Source organism: Panulirus ornatus, chromosome 11 (genome assembly GCF_036320965.1).
Source record: "Panulirus ornatus isolate Po-2019 chromosome 11, ASM3632096v1, whole genome shotgun sequence".
In the NCBI taxonomy this organism is placed as follows: domain Eukaryota; kingdom Metazoa; phylum Arthropoda; class Malacostraca; order Decapoda; family Palinuridae; genus Panulirus; species Panulirus ornatus.
In genome coordinates, this window is record NC_092234.1 from 56,120,485 (window position 1) to 56,140,054 (window position 19,570).

General features: G+C 42.3%; 1 long non-coding RNA gene across 1 annotated transcript in view; it reads right to left on the minus strand.

Moving 5' to 3' along the window:
- LOC139751117 (uncharacterized) overlaps positions 1–17,026 on the minus strand; it is a 293,449-nt gene extending 276,423 nt beyond the window's left edge. The window contains exon 1 of the long non-coding RNA XR_011713286.1: positions 16,938–17,026. This is a non-coding gene — a long non-coding RNA (uncharacterized lncRNA). The remainder of the gene's footprint in view (positions 1–16,937) is intronic.
- Positions 17,027–19,570: the final 2,544 nt, after the last annotated feature.

A 19,570-nucleotide genomic window follows, 5' to 3' on the forward strand; every position in this document is an offset into this window, starting at 1 on the left:
AATGGTCTTGGACGTTGAGGAATGTGTGGCAAGACAGGTCATCATTCTCTAGGAGGGCGAAGATAGGTATGTTTGAACACATAGTGGTCCCAGCGGTGTTGTATGGATGCGACACAGAGATACGTAGACAGTTTGCTCATTACCCTAAACCCAAGTGATATTTATCTTCCCTCCAAAACCCACTTAAACCTCTCATATTTTCATGGATTTCTACGAAAAAACAAAATATATAAAAAAAAAAAAGTATTACTGTACATGATAAACATGTTCACAGCGCTCGATCCAGTCTACACCAATCATTATCAACTCCCACTACGGCCTCACCACCTCGCTTGGGTCTGTGTGGTCTGTGTATCTCTGTAACAAGAGAGAGAGAGAGAGGAATATACATTTTTCCTCCGGCAAAATAGCATTAGTCTAATTGACTAATTAACAAAAGATCATTAATTTGCACCTTTTTTCTCTCCTTTATCAGAGGAGAAACCCCTGTCTCTCTACTTCTGCGTATCAATTACATTCATAATGGAATTGAATTTCTTTGGAACTGTCTGATTTTCAGGCAAGTACTGTGAGCTCTGCCTATCTTCTAATCAGCAGTAATGTTAGAGGAGTATAGATCTGTTAGAAGTTTCAGATGTTAGCTAACAAATGGACCACTGGCTCACCACCGGAGGGGAAATAAACCTTAATTCAAATACATTTTTCTTTAGCAATGATAATTACTGAAATCATTGAAAGCAATTGATAATTACTCTTTATATATTGATATTTGTGTGTGTGTGTATATATATATATATATATATATATATATATATATATATATATATATATATATATATATATATATATACACATATATATATATATATATATATATATATATATATATATATATATATATATATATATATATATACACATATATATATATATAGGTGTTGCAAGTAAAAAAATTATCATCGGCAAGGCTCTACCACTGGTAGTATTGCCACGCTAAAGATCAAGGAGTCTACATTTCCCTGTTACTGAAAGTAGTGTCCTGAGGTAATCACAGTTAAGATAAATATGTATGTGCGGTTTCAGGGGAATCAGAATGCTATCCACGTTTTTTCTGCGAACTGGAGCGGGGGACTGGAAACTCTCCCCACCTTGTATTATCACTTTCCAAAATCAGGAACAGAAGAAAGATCCAAGGAAGATTTGTTGCCGCAGGCTCAGGCTGGGCTGTCTGAATGTGAATGGTAGTAACCAGAAGGTAGAGATAGATCGTACGTTTGATGAGGGAAACCTGGACATTCTAGCTCTGCGTGAAGCAAACTTGAAGAGGAAGGAGGTGGAATGGTTCAGGAATGTACAAAGGAGGAAAGTGATGACTGGAGTTAATGATGAAGAAGGAACTGTGGCAAGGGCTAAGATTAAATATACTTGAAGTGATAATGGTCCTAACAATGCTGAACAAATGTGAGTCTTGTACTGGGAAAGAAATGGCAAAGGACATGTATATGAAAGCTTGATCACGTAAGGTATGACATAGTTAGAGAGGAATGTGTGGTTGTAAGCGCAGACCGTCAGGGAAGGTGTGTTGAGATGGTATGGGCATATGGAGAGGAAGAGCAGAGAAGGAATAAGTGAATGCATGTGTCAAAAGTGGAGGGGGAGAAAGAGAGAAAGGTTGAAACCTGGAAAGCAGAAGGATAGATTGAAAAAAGGCTTTGGGGTATCAGGGCCTGAATATTCAGGAGGGTGAGAGGCGTGCTTGGGATAGAAAGACCTGGATCACTGGGATTGGGTTAAACCATAGCATATGATAAACGACGGTGTAGTTTGTGAGGCTTGACTGTGGCTCGTAGATACTGATTTTGATACATTAAACAACAGAGTGAGAAATTAGATGCAAGCAGATGAGGCTAATGTTCGAATGTTCCTGCCGCCACCTCTTCAATAGATCTATACATAATTTCGTCGTTCGTATCCCTGGGCACGGAATAAGTATCTCGTATTACATATTCACTCAAACAAAAACTCAGTACGGTGAAAAACGGGACATGAAAAATATCGACTTCCATCCCTGTTATTGGATGCATCTCCAGGCCTGAGCCAATCCTGGCCACTTATGACTTTATAATCTCATCCGACAGACAAAACAAAAGCACTCGCGAGATCGGATTCCCCACTTCCCTCCCGCCTTCACCGCTTCAAGAGATCAGCTCAGAACCCCCACCACCACCACCTCTCTCTCTCTCTCTCTCTCTCTCTCTCTCTCTCTCTCTCTCTCTCTCTCTCTCTCTCATCGACCCTCTAAATCCCAATCTCGCACATACATCCGGTCGTATTGACGTACTGTGCCTTGAATCTCTTCTTCGGAACTTGCTCGTTCGGTAAGACTAAGGTCTCTCGGAATGCTCTTAATTGGGTCCGTTACATTGTCCTGATGCCAGTGAGTCCTTGTTTACGACTGTGATCGAGTAGACTAATAGGATTCAAGCCTAAGGAAATTCCTTTCTTGTTACAAAGACAAAAGTCATTGCTTGATATGATAATATCCTCTTGTGTATCAATGTTAATACCATCTTACTCATCAGTGTCAAGTATATATCAATGTTAATACCATCTTGTGCATCAGTGTTAAGATATCAGATGGCTGAAATGTAATGTATAACATTGTATACTTTTACTGTTACATAACACATCTGTAGCTTTCCTGCTACATGACACACCTTCTGTATCTTTCCTGTTACATGATGCATCTCTTAATACATATGTGAGACTTGGTAGGCACGTAGATCCTAACAACAGACAGGTGTCCTTGATACGAGACACCTGCGACGGACAATTACCCTTACACAAGTAACCACGATACACCTGCTTTAGCCTCACAAACACACACACACACACACACACACACACACACACACACACACACACACACACACAACTCAGCTAATAACTTTTATTCCCTCCCCAGACATACTCATGCAAACCCTTTACATTTAACGAGAGGATACAGTTGAATTGTTCCTTATCAAACCCCGTAGCTAGGTCTGTGTGGGTATAGCTAGGGCCCTGGTCAAGAATTGTTTGCCAAGGTCAAGTTGAAACTAGGATTCGAGCAAAGACCTCCTGGCTAGGGTTCACCAGTAGCTAAGGTTATAGGAAGGACCTATTGGCCAGCGTCCTGGTGTAGTGAGGGTCGTAGAAAGGGGCCTATTGGTTAAGGTCCTAGGAAGGATCTGCTCCCTAGGGTCCAGGTGTAGCTAGGGTCGTAACAAGGACCTACTTTCTAGCAGGTGTAATCCTAGCTAAGACACATGTATGCAAATAAGCTCAGGTTGAATGTACTAATTTGTACCTTGATTAAGCTTTCCTTTTCCAATACAGGAACTAGGTTTGTGGGGTGGCGTATAGAGGTGGAGAGGTTGTGTGTTAGTGGGAGGGAAGGGTGAGGTACGGGAGGGGTGTGACTGTAAATTTGTGTAGGGGATAATTGTCTACTGTTTATAATTTGTTTGCTGGTTTGTTTTTGTGTGTGTGTGTGTGTGTGTGTGTGTGTGTGTGTGTGTGTGTGTGTGTGAGTGTGTGTGTGTGTGTCTGTGTGTGTCTGTGTGTGTCCATTAAGAGAGACAAACAGACCAACAGACAGAGAAATAGAGACAGAGTGAACGAGAAACTGACAGCCAGACAGAGAAACAGACAGAAGCAGTTACAGGAGACATATAAAAAGGACCACTGAAGAGGACATATAATGAAATAGGAAAATGAAAAAAATATAAGAATATTTAACAAGAATCTCGACATTTAACTGAACTTTATGAAGACAACAATCATGTCTTCCTTTTCACTCCACACTCTTAAACCAAAACCAGTAACTCCATCTCCAAATCATTTATGAGAGACGTAATATCAACCACTCTGGAAAGTTTCTCAAATATTCATACATCATTCTTGAAAGTTGTTACCCATTTTAACGCACGTGGAAGCAAGCGACGTGCGTGGTCGTCTGCTGTACCATTACTGTCCATGAAACTTCATCTGTCTGGCAGAGACGAGATGATTAAAATGATCACTATAACTGTTATTCCTCTTGAGTAATCAGCTACACATTACAACACACTATAGGTTATGGACGACATCACACACACACACACACACACACACACACACACACACACACAAACACACATACACACACACACACACACACACACACACTCACACTCACACAATGAACTCACCTAGAGCACCTCAGAGACTATCTAGATCCTAGAGGAGAGACCATATCTAGATCCTAGAGGAGAGACCATATCTAGATCCTAGAGGAGCGACCATATCTAGATCCGTTCGTCGTCTGGACATGCATATCTTGCCTTCCTCACATCTTAACGTTAGGCCGAGCGAGAGAGGCACATCTCGCCGAACATATATTGGAAATAACGTGAAGTATGAGAGCAAGAAGCTACCATGATGGAGCAGACCACCACCATCAAGTTACCATGATGGACCAAACCACCACCATCAAGCTACCATGATGGAGCAGATCACCACCATCATGCTACCATGATGGAGCAGATCACCACCATCAACCCACCATAGCACCAGGATGGAGAACTTCCATCAAAGCTTCAAGAGACTAATTAAGAATTAACTTTCCAACCTCTCTAATCTATCACCGTGTCAGGATCTCTCTCTCTCTCTCTCTCTCTCTCTCTCTCTCTCTCTCTCTCTCTTTATATATATATATATATATATATATATATATATATATATATATAAGATACTGAGACGCATCTACCCCAGCTGGCTTTCACAAGTAGGCATATTAGGAATGTTTTAAGACACCAACAACCCTACCTTGACGTGTGCGGAAGAGGTGGGGAAAATTCTACGAAATTGATCAAAAGAGGAACGCGATAAGAAGGCGGAGGGGCAGTGAGGAGGAACAGGGAGGAAAGGATGAAGAATAGGCCAAGGAAATTTGACCAAAAATGAGTGAAAAATATGACGCTTATTGGAAGCCAAGTTATACGGGTGGGGGGAGGGGAGGAGAGGGGCGAGGGGAAAGGGGGGGAGAGGGAGGGAGAGGGAGAGGAGGAAGAGAGAGGGGAAAGTTGGAAGGGGGAGAGGAACCACAGACACGCGAAGGGGAACTAACCAGGAACGGAGAGAAAGAGAGAGAGAGAGAGAGAGAGAGAGAGAGAGAGAGAGAGAGAGAGAGAGAGAGAAGCAGACACACAGACAGACAGACAGACAGACAGAGCAGATATATATGCCTGAAACAGACAGGGGAGAGGGGGGGGGAGGGGGAGGGAGGTACAGAAACTGACAGACAGAAGACACGACGACACGGACGGGGCGACAGCCAGCAGACACGACGGGAGGAACAGACGTGACGCCATACGACAAAATACGAAACAGAAAACATGACAAAATATAAATAGAAAAAAGGACTAAAAAGTATGAAATCATAAGAGAAACAAACCCCCAAACGTATGATCACAAATGATAGAATATCACGAGGGGAAAAAAGGAAAAAAGAGAAAAGAAAGTAATTCGATACGTAGAAATACGACCTGAGAGTAATTTGATACGAATTTCACGTACAGATCACAGGGGAAATTAGGATCGTAAATTGCCATCAGAGTTAAAGAAAACGGAAGAGGCAGGCAACCAGTAGGATCACACACACACCGCCCCTCGCTCCTCTTGAGATCCTACAGGAAGCCGTGGGATATCGCTCACAGACGAGGCGACCCTCAAACACTCAGTGAACTTGGATGAATCAATCACTCTCAACTGCCTCGTAAAAGAAGTGATTAGCGGAGGGGGTACCATATCATCCTCATTCCAGCTCGTTAGGGATGGATCACTCAAACAATCGCCTAACTAGCCAACTACGACCTCGTTAAGGATCTGATGTTGATGGTCGGATTAGAAAAAGGCTTAAATTGACTTTCGTTGGAGAGGGATCCTTTCTTTATCGCCTTCTACGACACGCAGGGAATACGTGGGAAGTACTCTTTCTCCCCTATCCCCAGGGATAATATATATATATATATATATATATATATATATATATATATATATATATATATATATATATATATATACTTATTCATTATTCTATTTATAATTGTAAATCTGGTTCTCATCACGATCAAATGCGTTTCAAATTCGATATCATTAAGTTTCGTAATCAACACTGATTCAGAGTTAATCAATTATGAACATTAAATGAATCCCTTTAGCAGGAGAGCACGACCCATGGGCACCATTCTACGACCCTTGAGGAAGACGGGACGACCCTTCTCTCGGTATGACAGCCTGGCCTTTTAATGCAAGCCTTAAGGGTGAGGTCAGAGGACATGCCATCATACTCAAGGGTCGTACCGTCGTGCTCGAGGGTCGTCACGCCGAGCTAAGTGGGGGGGAGGGGTCGTAACTCTATTCTCAGGGGGTCGTACGGTCGTGTTGAAGGGTCACACGCCGTGTACAAAGGGTCGTGTTGCGTGGTCGTAACGCCGAGCAGAAAGTGTCGTGTTGAGGGGTCGTATGGTCGTGTTTAATCGTACCAAGACGCACCACATCATCCCTTAGAGACTTGTACGACCTGGGCTTTACAGCAAAGGATCCAAAAGGCGTTGGAATCGAACCCTGCGGGTCGTCGTCTGCTTTCATTATACATATAAAACCGCACAGAGGTTCTCTACTTCCATCAAGACGTAAGCTATGTAATTTTTCATATTCTTTTTTCCCATCGAAAAAAAATGAATTTGTCTTTATATAACACAGACGAAGCAACTCAGCTGGCTATATCATCCCACCTGCTTAAACGTCTTCAGCAAGCCTACACGTCAACAGCGGGAATGGTGAGGTGGTGAGGAGGGAGACAGATGGTGAGGATAGTGAGGAATTACATGAGGAAAATAGTGAGGAGGACGATGGTGAGGGAATATGAGAAAGAAATGGAGTTTCCAGAGTGGTTCCTCCTATGTCTTTTGCCCTGATGGAGGCGTTGTTGGAGGAGGAGGAGGAGGTGGCGTTGTTGGAGGAGGAGGAGGTGGCGTTGTTGGAGGAGGAGGAGGAGGTGGCGTTGTTGAGGAGGAGGAAGAGGTGGCGTTGTTGGAGGAGGAGGAAGAGGTGGCGTTGTTGGAGGAGGAGGAAGAGGTGGCGTTGTTGGAGGAGGAGGAAGAGGTGGCGTTGTTGGAGGAGGAGGTGGCGTTGTTGAAGGAGGTTGCTGGAGTATGAGAGAGAGAGAGAGAGAGAGAGAGAGAGAGAGAGAGAGAGAGAGAGAGAGAGAGAGAGAGAGAGAGAGAGGCGAAGGGGAGAGGTCGGGGAGAGGTCGGGTGTGTGTGGGAGACAGAATGGAAGGGGAGAGGGATCTATTGTGGAAAGGGGAAAGGGGGAGATGTTATGGAAGGGAGACATCGATTGAGCGAGGGAGACTGAAAAGATAGATATCTGCTGGGAGAGGCTGGGAGAGGTCAGCTGTGAGAGAGAGAAAGGGAGAGTTGGGTTGTGAGGGGGTAGGACATAGGCTGGCTTTCAGAGAGGGAGATAATAAGGATCTCTCTCTCTCTCTCTCTCTCTCTCTCTCTCTCTCTCTCTCTCTCTCTCTCTCTCTCTCTCTCTCTCTCTCTCCACCACTCTAAGCCTTCCTACCAGTTCACGTACGTACTAGGGTCTTCTGGTGTACTGGTGCAGACCACCATCAAACCCACCGTGAACTGGGGAAAGAGAGAGAGAGAGAGAGAGAGAGAGAAAGAGAGAGAGAGAGAGAGAGAGAGAGAGAGAGAGAGAGAGAGAGAGAGAGAGAGAGAGAGAGACTCTCAAGAGATCGTGACGGTGTGAACTGTCGGAAACGAGAATATCGGTATCGGCATATCCCGTCATTGTACCGATATCGGTACATCCTCTGTTCGAGAATATCGGCACGTTTATACTGACTCTATATCGGCACATTCGCTGCTTCAGTGTCATGACGTATACATGCCTTAGGCATATCGGGATATCCGATATCTCGATATCGGTCCGTCCGCTGTCAAGAAAAGCGGTAAGATCATCAGCTCGATATCGTACATCCATTCCTATATCGGTACACTCAGTACCACGATATCAGCCAGTCTACTGCTTCGATATCGGAACAAGTAAGGTATCGGTAACACTATCATCACGGCTTTGATACCTATATCAAAATGGTCTAATTATCGGCATCCTCCAAATCGTGTTATCGGGGCAGCGCCGTCTCAGTATCGGATGATTTTCAAAACCTCAGTGCTAGCCTCGTGATCTGTCTCGTATCGGCAATGTTCCCGACTTCACTGAGTACAGTCTCAAAGTATCGGCTTCATTGTTGCCTCGGTTTATCGGTAACTCCATAAACCCGACATTACCACAGTCATGGCCCCGATGTAAGATATTTTATGATTTTGGAATGCGATATACCGATATTTCTACAAACCCGATAATGGCATTATCATAGTTCCGATTTAGGCATTATGATCCATTTAGTATCGGCTTAGTTGTTTTCCCGATGAGGATTTGAATTTGTATCGGCTTCCATATCGGCACCCACTACTTTATCTAAAGAGAAATCGTTGTGGTTTCGATATCGGGCACCGACACGCCCTTACCACTGACACTGCCAAAGTCACATTATCGGCACCAAACAGGTTGTGATATCGGCCCTTCCATACTTCCGATATAAGCCCCAATAATTTCTTGATATCGGTATTGTTATCATCTCGATATCGGTAATACTGTTATCTTAACATCAGGTGTTACGGTACTGACACTCACAATTTATATATCGGCACATCAAAATTCCGATATCGGTTGCAAAGAGGTCTGCACATCGGCAAAACTATATTATGAATATCGGAAACTTTATCATTCCGATATCGGCTGAGAATGTGTCTCAGTATCGGCACTGTCATATTCTCGAAATTCACACACGTTTCATAACCAGAATATCGGCACACAGTCGCGATCATTATTAGATCGGCACCGTTCTACTCTCGCTATCGGAACGGTTATGACGGTTTGCATATCGGGAACCCCGCACTCTGAACCAATCATTTCGCTAATGGTCATTCCACTGAACCACCCAATTCGTCTCACATGGAACTCACGTAACCCTGTTATAAAAAAGAAATGATGGATTGGCCCATACAACACATGTAGTCGATACCGATATATTCTCCCTCGGCCAAGAGTAAATCGGCAGGGACCGATATCGTCCCTTGTGGTCAAATTCTCTTTGATTTTCATGAAAAAAAAAAATCGGGAAGGATTTATCCAATCAGCTACAGTTAAAAAAAAGATAGAACAGGAATATTCAGGCCTTATAGATAAGTGATTAACTTCATTATCACAATAAATATGAAGATTAATCATTGATAAATGAATTAATGATCGCAAGTGATTATGATAATCGCTTACAAAAAAAAAAAAACGAAGTCTAGAAGGTCGTATTTGCCTGTATCTTACTGTACACCTAACGACCTTACGAGACGACACCACCTGCACAAGACCTCCACCTCTTTATCTAGGCATTTGAACCCCTTTTCAAACACTGAGCCATAAACACGGCTCTGTTATCTGTTAGATAAAAGACAAAATAACTTGAATCACTGAGGTTCTCGTCCATAAATCTCTCTCTCTCTCTCTCTCTCTCTCTCTCTCTCTCTCTCTCTCTCTCTCTCTCTCTCTCTCTCTCTTTTATCCTCGTCTAGATTCGGTGATGGTCTCATCACCATCTATCAGCTGACAGTTAACAGCAGTTTGTTAAATCATGGTTGGTGGACTGTAAAATGTCTCTTGATTGTCAGAACGGTCGTTAAGAGCCCTCGTTAAGCAGTATATATATATATATATATATATATATATATATATATATATATATATATATATATATATATATATATATATTCTTTTATGAAAGTAAACAAATGTCTTGGACTCGCCTGAATCCTGAAATCCATTTGCTCACTTGATCGAAGCGGTTTCGAACCCGAGTGTCTTTGCCTGTGGAGACAACAGATAGTGCGTTACACTGTCCTAGACTCCGTCTATCGAGATTCGAGACACAAGGGACAGTAGAACCTCGACCAGGCTGGTCCAAGGCTGTCCCTCTCTGTCTGCAGAGTCAGATGGTTCAATACAGTTTCGACCAGGCGATTCGAGTAGCTTCGACCAGGCGAGTCGAGTCACTGTATGTCTGTCCGAATCACTGGCTTTCCACTGTAGGGTTGATCGTTGTGCCACGCTTCATACACGTCACATTTGCACAATAAACTTGGTCTGGCTCTCAATGTATATGAATGTATATTGCTGTTCTGAATGGCTACCATACGCAACATCAAACACACAACGCGGAAATAGAATGGGACCTGTGAACTGTCAGATATATATATATATATATATATATATATATATATATATATATATATATATATATATATATATATATATATATATATATATATATATATATAATCTTCACAAGGACAAATGCCACAATAACATACAGTCCCCCATGTAAATAACTCGTAATATCATACAGATATGAAAAAAAAGAAAAGAAATACAGGAACTTTTTAGTGTAAATATGAGTCATCTAACGCCTAAAAACGATACGGAATTAATGGCAGCTGTGTTTCATTTGATACGTCATCCCTCTAGCCATAGTCTATGTACGGGAATTTGCGATAAATTAATTCATCAAAAATGGTTAAAACGTTGTACTATGGGAATGTGGTAATTCATTTTGCAGGTGTAGGACACAGGCGTAAGAGGACCTTAATTAGTAGATTTTCTGCTAATTACCTCAAACCAAAAGACCTCAGGTCATTTTCGTTTATTTCGTTGTTTACCCATGATTCTGTGAGCCTAGTAATATATATATATATATATATATATATATATATATATATATATATATATATATATATATATATATATATATGTGTGTGTGTGTGTGTGTGTGTGTGAAGTTTTAACGCTGTTGAGAATTGAAATCCCAAGCTTAGATCATTGGTATGATTACAGTATCATCAACACAGAGCAGAATGATTGGTATGATTACCACATCGGGATGATTGGTATGATTACCACCGTACCTACACAGATCAGGATGATTGGTAAGATCCCCAGAGCACCTACACAGATCAGGATGATTGGTATGATTACCACAGCACCTACACAGATCAGGATAATTGGTATGATTACCACAGCACCTACACAGATCAGGATAATTGGTATGATTACCAGAGCACCTACACAGATCAGGATGATTGGTATGATTACCACAGCACCTACACAGATCAGGATAATTGGTATGATTACCACAGCACCTACACAGATCAGGATGATTGGTATGATTACCACAGCACCTACACAGATCAGGATAATTGGTATGATTACCACAGCACCTACACAATCAGGATGATTGGTTTGATTCCCATAGCACCTACACAGATCAGGATGATTGGTATGATTACCACAGCACCTACACAGATCAGGATGATTGGTATGATTCCTACAGCACCTACGCAGATCAGGATGATTGGTATGATTACCACAACACCTACACAGATCAGGATGATTGGTATGATTACCACAGCACCTACACAGATCAGGATGATTGGTATGATTACCACAGCACCTACACAGATCAGGATAATTGGTATGATTACCACAGCACCTACACAGATCAGGATAATTGGTATGATTACCACAGCACCTACACAGATCAGGATGATTGGTATGATTCCTACAGCACCTACGCAGATCAGGATGATTGGTATGATCCCTACAGCACCTACACAGATCAGGATGATTGGTATGATTACCAAAGCGTAAGCACAAAACCGGATGATGCCCTTAACTGAACGGAAATTCCTGATATTAAGACAAGCCAACACACACACACACACACACACACACACACACACACACACACACACATACACACACACACACACACACACACACACACACACACACATACACACACACACACACACACACACACACACACATACACAGTGGCCGCTACATATCTCTCCCACTTCAGAGAACTTACGCCCAAAGCAAGTCGGTCCACAGTCAACCCAGCTGTTCATCCACCCCAAGGGGTTGGTCGATAAAATGGTTAACTGGCTCAGGCTAGAGGCTAGAGTATATATATATATATATATATATATATATATATATATATATATATATATATATATATATATATATATAGATAGATAGATAGATAGATAGATAGAGAGAGAGAGAGAGAGAGAGAGAGAGAGAGAGAGAGAGAGAGAGAGAGAGAGAGAGAGAGAAGAGAGATACAGCGTTACTGGGATGGCCATCTCAGCTATCATAAGAATATGAAATCATCGCAGTTTCCCGCGTGTTTGCAAATGACTGGGAAAGCAGCAGGAGGTCAAGAGGAGGAAGGTGCAGGGGATGAAAAAAAGAGGGTAAACAAGAGTTAGGTTGAGCGAGTATCTGAAATCTTCTGGGAGAATAAGATGTTTTGGAAGGAGGATAAATAATGTGCGAAAAACAAGAGAACAAATGGGAACATGAGTGAATGAAGGGGGCAAATGGTGGAGTGGTGATGGAGTGAGGAGGAGATGGCGTGACTATTTTGAAAGACTGTTGACTGCGTCTGATGCCAGGGTGGCAGATGTAGGGTGTTTGGCTCAGGTGATACGCAAAGCGAGAGAGTCACGGAGAGAGGTTTGGTGAAGAGGGAAGAGGTGGAGAAAGTCTTGCGTACGTTGAAATGTGGCAAGGCGATTAGAGTGGATGATACTGCAGTTGAATTTTTTAAGAAAGGAGATGACTGTGTTGTTGATTGTTTAATTAGGATTTTCAGTGTATCTATGGATTATGGTGAGGTGCCTGAGGATTGGTTGAACGCATACATAGTGCCACTATATATAGGCAAGGGAGACAAAGATGAGCAAACTACGGAGATATATGTTTGTTGAGTGTACCTGGTAAGTTGTATGGGAGAGTAGCTATTGAGAGAGTGAAGCACAGAGCATCAGATTGAGGAGGAGCAGTGCGGTTTCAGAAGTGGTAGAGGATGTGTGGATCAGGTGTTTCCTGTAAGGAATGTGCTTGAGAAATACTTAGAAAAACAAGGTGGATTTTTATGTGGCATTTATGGATCTGGAGAAAACGTATGATAGCGTTGGTAAAGATGCCTTCTGGAATGTCTTTAGGATATACGTTGTGGGAAGAAAGCTTTTAGAAGCCGTAAGAAGATATTATCAAGAGTATAAGGCATGTATACATGTAGTATGAGAGGAGAGTGAATGGTTCCAAGTGAAGGTCAGTCTACTGTCGGGGTGTTTGATGTCACCATGGTTCTTAATTTGTTTATGGATGGGGTGTTGAGGGAGATAAAAGCAAGAGTCTTGGAGAGAAGAGGTCGAGTATGATGTCAGTAGGGAATGCGGGGCGTGGTAAGCGAGTCAGTTGTTCCTTGCTGATGATACAGCACTGGTGGCTGATTCGAGTGAGAAACTGCAGAAGTGTGGAAGAATGTGTGAAAGGAGGGAGTTGAGAGTAAATGTGAATAAAAGCAAAATTATACGGCTTAGCAGGGTTGAAGATGAGTTTAATTGGGAAGTGAGTCTGAATGGAAAAAAAACTGGGGGAAGTGAAGTGTTTTAGATACCTGGGAGTGGTTATGGCGGCGAAAGGAAATATGGAAGCGGAAGTGAACCATAGGTTGGACGAGGGGGCGAAGGTTCTCGAAGGCTCTAAAGAACGTTGTGTGGGAGAGCAAAAATGGGTATGTTTAAAGGTATAGCAGTCCCAACTATGTTATATGGATGCGAGGCATGGGCTACACAGATGATGTGCGTACGAGGATAGAAGTGTTGGAAATGAAGCGTTTGTGGATAATATGTGGTGTGAGGTTGTTTGATCGGGTAAGTAATAAAAGGGTAAGAGAAATGTGTGGTAATAAAAAGGGTTTCCAGAAATGGTCTGGATATATGGAGAAAATGAGTGAGGAGAGGTTAACAAAGAGGATATACATGTGTCAGAAGTGGAAGGAACATGGGTAAGTCAGACCAAATTGGAAATGGAAGGATGGGATGAAAAAGATTCTAAGTGATCAGGCCTAAACATTCAGGAGGGTGAAAGACGTGCACGGGATAGAAAGAACTGGAACGATGTGGTATAGAAGGGTCGACGTACTGTCAACTGACTGAACCAGGCCATGTGAAGCGTCCGCGATAAATCATGGAAAGGTCTGTGGGGCCTGGTTGTGAATAGGGAGTTGTGGTTTCGGTGAATTACGCTTGAGAGCTATAAAACAGAAATAAAAAAATGTGGCCTTTCTCGTCTGTTCCTGGCGCTCCCTCGCTAACGCGAGAAATGGCGATATACCTGTATACAGTATACCTACATACATATACGAAGTCTTATGATATAAAAAAAAAAAAACTGTCTTTTGTAATATTAAAAAAGAAATCTAAGTTTTAGCAATAAAACAGCTGGAAAATCTACATATTATTAAAAACAATATAACTGATTGCAATATGTCCAAATGACGGTATGAATGACGGTAACAAAATGTTATAATTACGGTAGCAATATGCCCCCAGTGACGCAACCAATACGCCCTTATTACAATAGCAATATATTCTATTGACACTAGCAGTATGTCCTAATTACAATAGTAATACGTCCTAATTACAATAGAAATGTCCTAATGAAAACAGTAGTATGTCCTTACCTTATGGTGCCTTCTTGGTAAGGTGTTTTCTTCAAGTCCAGAATTATAATTTCCAACTGCAGGTTGTATACACACAAACACACGAGATCAATGATTCCACACACACACTTTCCAACGGTATTCTACACTTTATCAGAATTTACTTGGAGTATTTATAGAAACAGACATTTCCAAATATGTTTTCACTATATCATGTATGCACCACAGACAATAGTAATCAAATTTTTCACCATGGTTCTTCAGGCTTCTAAAACACATTTTTTTTTTTTCATAGTATTCTGCCACATTTTCTTCATAAAACATAAATAAAGCTCATGTGTTATCGTGTTTGCAACACGCAAAATGCCCCGTGGGCAAACAATTCACTTCTTTCCAAAGACTCGTCTTAGGCACATTATTTCGCCATCTTTGCCTGGGCACAGAGTTGGGGGGCGAGTGTGTCTTTACACACACACTGTACAGACTCATTAACCGGTTATCATAAGCCATCGATCATGACCAGATGGTTGTCTTCTCAACCAGTGCAACAGTTATGTATATATATATATATATATATATATATATATATATATATATATATATATATATATATATATATATATATAAACTACAGAGGAAGCGATTGTATTTATCGTATTGAATTAAGAACCACGGCGGCGATAGAAGCTGTTTATCTTATTGTATTAAAACAGGACAGGTTAATTAATGTCTGTCAATATAACTGCATCAAAAAGAAAAAAAAAACGCGAGAGAGAGCTGAGCATGATTACTCTGATGTACTTCAAAAAAAATAAGTAAACTGATTATGTTTTATCGAGTCTATAAAATACCAGTTATAATTACGTTATCTTACTCTATCATAGGGAAAAAAAAAAAACACCCACATACTAAAGACAATGTCTGTATAATAGTTGCAATCAAAAACCACTGGGTAATAATTAACATCTATCTTACTGCAAAAAGAAATAAAAAAAAAAACGGGGGATGGGTAGGGGAGATGGAGGGAGGGAGGGGGGGGGTAATGATGATTCTATTCACCAGCAGGAAAAAAATGACGCAAGCTCAAAGGACAGAGGAAAAAAAAAAATGTAATTCAAAGGAATTTTCGTCAGGGTCAGTGAGGCCTCTCTCTCTCTCTCTCTCTCTCTCTCTCTCTCTCTCTCTCTCTCTCTCTCTCTGATCCCTGCAGGAATGTAATTAGACAAGCAGCGTGACGGAGTGTTGCTTGAACTGCTGACTTTTAAAGGGCGAAATTTGCGAATACCTCCTTCATGCTAACTTGATAGGGATATTAACCGTCGGTCATTCTCTAATTACCTTAATTAACCTAATCAAATGTTTACATCTTGTAATTACCCTGTCATACATCAGTATGGTTCATTATGTAATAAAAACAATGATTACAATTAGTAAATATAACGTTTGTTGAAGTTCGTGAGATTTTTCGGTAATTTTTTTTCATTAAATTTATCATTAATTGATTTACGTGAAAGAATTGGCAGTAAGATTCATTCTCGAAATCTAAGCTGAGCTGGAACAAGCTTTTCAATACTCACAGCTTGACCGACTTGTCAGGTAAGCTGCCTATGTTATAGTTTTGTAGTTAAATCAAAGAAAATATGTGTATACGTAAATATATATATATATATATATATATATATATATATATATATATATATATATATATATGTGTGTGTGTGTGTGTGTGTGTGTGTGTGTGTCGTAAATTGTGTCCAGTATCGTGTATATTTTGATGCAAAATACAGCATTGTATTCTCGAACATATTATCTGCCACATACAGAGCGTTCTCGCTAATTCGCATGTCATCACGTGTCGCAGGGGTCATACATCCGACACCGGTGTCACATACCAGACACCAGCAGGTGTGTGGCACGACATCCACTGGAACGCTGAGGAGGTGGGAGGAGAGAAGCAGGACATATTGAGCCATTTTCCAAGACATATTGCCATATTATACATGATACGTTCACGACACCCAGACATATTTCTGCCTCTTCCAACACTCGTTTCTTTTTCTTTCTTTTTTTTCCTTCCAGAATGTTCCACCTACATACGTTAGGGTAGGAGGCCTGACTAAGTATATTCCACGCCCTATTGAGGATTATCTCTCGAGCCACACGCCCACGCGGCTACACGCCCGCGAGGAACACGCCAAACCTCCCTCACCACTGATGAGCAGGGGGTGCTGCGAGCCACACGCCTGCTCGGGACGACGGTAGAGACTGAACTGTTGTGTGTGTGTGTGAGAGCCTGTGAGGCGCAGACCGCCTCACCGCCTCCCTCCCTCACCACCCTCCCAGGGTTGATGGCGGAGGGAGGAGGGGGTTGTTGGGCTGTGGGAGGAGCGCCTGACGCTTGTTTGCGTGATGTGGCTTGTTGTTATTAGTGATGGTTGAGGCGGTATGGTGGTGCAGGTGGAGGAGGTGAAGGTTGTAGGTGAGGGACGAGTGTTGGCGATGGTAAGGGTTGTCGTACAGTATCGAACGACTGGTTTGGTTGTTGTTGCAATCATTTAGTGTCACTGTCTAGCGATCGAACTCTTGCAGGCGTCTGTGTCTTTGCTAATACTGTTATTGTCGCTTTTGTAGCTGTTGCTATTGTTCTGCTTGGCTGATGTAGTAGTTCCTGAAGTTATTTCTTAGGTAGATGAATTCTCCAAACATTCTGATAGGAAAAAACATTATGCATTTCGCCTGCAACTGTCTCTGTTACAGCCAGTGCTTACCTGCTTGTACAGAGTCTTGTGAGGCCACAACTAATAGACAGACAGGCTAACAGACAGACAGACAGACAGACAGATGTACAGACAGAGAGACAGTGAAAAGAAGGAACATAAATCATCAACAGTTCTATGGCCAAAATTTGTCATTGTTATAATCTAATGTCTCTATTAGCCACGCGTTGGTCGGGGTCACATAATGGGGTTAGATCCGTGTCATGTAATGGGGTCAGTGTTGATTAAAAGTAGCTGTGGAGGTTGAAGGTTACACCGGGGAGAGAGGATGGACCTCCCCTTCTTCCCAACAATGTTGGAAGGGCACGGCCGGGAAGAATATTGGGGAGGGGACGAAAAGGCCTCGTTTATCCCGGGACTTCGAGGCCCTGGGATGTGTGTGTGTGTGTGTGTGTGTGTGTGTGTTTGTGTGTGTGTGTGTGTGTGTGTGTGAGGGAAGAGCTGGGTCCTCTGTCCCATCCTGCGATCCCCTCAAGGACTTTGTTGATTAGGGAATTGTGGAACTGATTCCAAAACATCCTGGAACTGTCGGGCCAAAAGACGTGGACAATTGATGACCTCTGACCCCCATGGATTATATATGAGCTCTTTAGAAGGAATTACTGGTACTTCGGAGGACCAATTCAACATCACAGTCTTGTCCTCTAATGAAAATCGGGCACGCAGGAGCCAAACAGCTGATCCTGTATATATGAAAAAGGAACTCAGTTCTCGAGCACATAAAAGATGTTAGACTCTCTTGCGTAACATTTGAATCGATATTCGAAAGGTGTTCAACACGATATTCCTCAGGCTACAGACGCTGTATCAAGACCATCGATGATTGAAAATAGAAGGCCAGCTTCCAGCACAACCTCTCCTCTCTCTCAGATTCTAGACACGCCTTCCATACCAGGCTGGAATCCATTCGACCGCAAGACAAGATTTATAACTTCGGTGGGTGAATTATACAACACTCCGGCCTAAAGTTTACGTTCCGCACTTAAAGAACGTTAAGTGAAAAGTGTTGAAATTAAGTAAGGGGGCCAGAAGCCCCAAGGCATGTAGAGATAACAACACGTCCTTGTAACAGCTCTATTTTGACCGTCATGTGTCACTGAGGAAGTGTATGGGTGTACCATCGTGGGCTGTGGGCTGGCTCATGCCTCACGCCCGCGACGCGAGACGTACTGATGAATTCCCTTGTCTCAGGATCGATCGAGCCCTTGCCCCAGGGAAGGCCCGGCGTGGCTCTGATCCCACCCACCCCCGTCACGGCAACATACAGGAGGGGTAGTCATGCTGGGCCTGCTGGGTTATGTGGAGGATTCCCTCCCTGTCTTGCCCACCTCTCTCTCTCTCTCTCTCTCTCTCTCTCTCTCTCTCTCTCTCTCTCTCTCTCTCTCTCTCTCTCTCTCTCTCTCTCTCTCTCTCTCTCTCTCTCTCTCTCCATACACACTGTATAACCAATTTAGAATATGCTCGTAATAACGTCTCTTGGCCTAGACTATAAATATCGCATGATAAATTGCATTCAATCAGCCTTCCCCCAACACTGCGCTGAACTCACTTAAAAAATATCAGAGGAGGACATTTGCATAAAGATGGCATCATTCCTCAAATATTTTCTACTATGTAACAAAATTTCGTCTATTCTTATCAATAATAGTTGTGTCAGCTTTCGCCAACAGGGTTAGTTTGGTGATCTAAAAAGTGTCACACAGTTATCAAATACGTTCAGGCTTAGGAAACACTGTCACTTTGAATTGAATATTGTATCTCCTGTACTGTGAAACTTGACTGACCTTGTGTGTGTGTGTGTGTGTGTGTGTGTGTGTGTTAATGAAGTGGATAAAGAGTGGAAGATATTTTGGGAAACAATGCGCAGTGCTTCAGTATTGGGGTGATGTGTGTGGTATGCGAGTATATGAGAAATGGTTGTAAGTACTGAGACGAGGAAGTTAAGCCCATAGTGAAGGAGGAAAGCGAGGTATAAGGAAGGCACCCTGCAGGGAAGGAGCACGTGTTCTTAAGAAGCGTACAAGAGAAATGCGGCAAATAGGTCAAGAGGAAGATGCAAGGACTG